General features: G+C 41.7%; 1 protein-coding gene across 4 annotated transcripts in view; it reads left to right on the forward strand.

Moving 5' to 3' along the window:
* The first annotated feature begins 1,324 nt into the window (after positions 1–1,324).
* The window catches only part of ODF2 (outer dense fiber of sperm tails 2), a 27,419-nt gene continuing 26,534 nt past the window's right edge, over positions 1,325–2,209 (forward strand). For 3 of the 4 annotated variants that reach the window (XM_019510585.1, XM_019510584.1, XM_019510588.1), the window contains exon 1: positions 1,329–1,414. The gene's annotated coding sequence lies outside the window, so the exon portion shown is untranslated. Of the gene's footprint in view, positions 1,415–2,209 lie in introns of all 4 variants that reach the window. The other variant, XM_019510586.1, reaches the window with a different exon arrangement.

A 2,209-nucleotide genomic window follows, 5' to 3' on the forward strand; every position in this document is an offset into this window, starting at 1 on the left:
CCCAAAAAAAATAACAAGCAGAGGAGCCCAGCTGCGGTGGAAGTCACTTGTTTACCAGGAGAAGCTGCGAGGTCCCTTTTCCAGCCCGGGAAATCATCTCACTCTCGCAAAGTTGCTGTTTTCCTCTGATTTGGCCAAACCTGTTTTGTAGGTTTGCTTTTTTTTTCCTCTCTGTCTCCCTGAGAGACACTCATTTGGTGAGATGTTTCTTCCCCTTTTTTTCATACCAACCTCATGATTAAGTCTGAAAAAACCGAAACCTCCTTAAAATGAGAGCTGAAATATTCGTAACAGTGATTTGCTTCGTGTGGCAGCATTGGGCAGATACGTTGCACAACCACCACTGTTTTTTGCTTGCTGTGTTAACAACTATCCCTGAGTGTTTCTTTATTTCTGTAAAATTCTGTTAGGCATCCCTTGTGCTGAATAAAATACAAACTGGAAAATACTTAAAGAGATCCTGGTTTTGGGGGAAGTGTGAGCATGCGTGCGTACACACGGAGCTGGCGGGGAGGGAGTGGTTGCCTGTCAGCCCCACGAGGCAGAAGGTTGTCATGCAAGTTCTGAGAACAACTGTAAAGTCAAATAATTAGCTAGAAAAATGTAGAGAATGACCTCACTTAGCATAAGTGTGCTACAGAAACCTGATTTAATGCCCTAAAAATGCATTGTACCTTGTGGATGCTTCAGTGGTAAATTTGCTACTTTTCTGTAGGAAGTAACTTAAACTGTTAACGAGTTACACTTACTGCCCCAACAGGAAGAATTAAATTGCCTTGTTGTCTCTAGCTTTGCAAACCTGCTTCAGTTGAAGCTGGCTGCTTCAATTTGTCATTGAATTCCAGGCTTTCCTTAATGACATAAAGAAAATGAACAAAATGCACCTACTTGGGTAATAAGATGGTCAAGACAGACATTGTCTTGAGCTTCAAACTAATTACTAAACATGGTAATACAAAATTAATGCATTAATCACCAAAATCATTGCCATCACCAAAATCATCGGTAATAGCCAAAAAGCATAACCTGTACCTATTACTTCATACAACAGTTTGTGCAAGTATGGCTGTAACTTGCTGAATGGGATGGAAAAATCCACTCTTCAGAGTTGGGAATCTTACCATGTATTGTGGGGTAAATCACATACGGCATAGCTTGATATTAGAGGCTTGTTCCTGAAGATCATGCTGTGTATTTTAATCTCTTACATTTTGCTTTTTATTTTTCAAAGGATGCTTAGACATAATAGTTTTAACATGCTCGGCTTATGTGTTGTCTTCTAATTGGACACTTTTCTGTTAGTAACTCACTTCCTAAATCTACTGTCAGGTATCCCTCATCCAGCAAAAACGAGATAATTTCAGTCTCAACACGAAGAAAAGTGTCACCAGGAGCTGAAGACTTGATAGTAACTGTAAGTAATTTGGGCTGGGAGGATATAAGCCTTTTTTATGTCATACTTGAGCTAATTGTGCTACTGCTTTGGTTTTGAAGGCACACTTTTATAAAGTAATAAATTACCTCAAAGGTTAATTAATTTAAAACTGTGTTTCCCTGTCTTGCTCTTTTGTGCTGGATCCATATTTAATCCGGAAGTGTGTCTTTACTTTATAGTAGAAGTCTGAAGAGACAAACTGAAGCTGTAATTCTGCAAACTTCCTATGTGCTTAAAGCCATGAATTGTGAATTGTTCTATTGACTTCAAGTTAAGTGTATATGTTAAAGTTTGCAGGATTAGGGACTTAGTGAGCTTCTCTTCATATCCCTAAATTCTTTAGGTTGGTAAATTAATAGGCTAGTTCTGAACTCTGCTCAGAAAATCAAGTGGTGGTACTAACCAGAGCACTTGGTTTGTAGTAGAGTTGCACAGATACATCAGTCCAATATCAGATTGGCACTGATATAAAGAAAATTGAGTGCATCGGAAATCGGCTTGATGTAGCTGATGATTTGGCTGATAAATGCCCTTGCATGTGTGCAGCCACAGCACAGCATGTAGGTGGTGAGGAGTGCAGCCTGGCAGTTTGGAGAGCTGTGTGCAGTCTGGTGTGGTGGAAGGGGAGTAGGGGGGCAGATCAAGGCCCCTGCAGGGAGGGAGGGAGGGGGCAGGGGATGGGGCAAGTGCTGCCCAGCCAGGGTGGGGCAAGGAGTGGGACAGAGCTGAGGCTTGTCGAGGGGGAGGGGCTTCTGTCACTGCACACCCTGGGAG

Source organism: Gavialis gangeticus, unplaced genomic scaffold, assembly GCF_001723915.1.
Source record: "Gavialis gangeticus isolate Ggan-Ray unplaced genomic scaffold, GavGan_comp1, whole genome shotgun sequence".
Lineage (NCBI taxonomy): Eukaryota > Metazoa > Chordata > Crocodylia > Gavialidae > Gavialis > Gavialis gangeticus.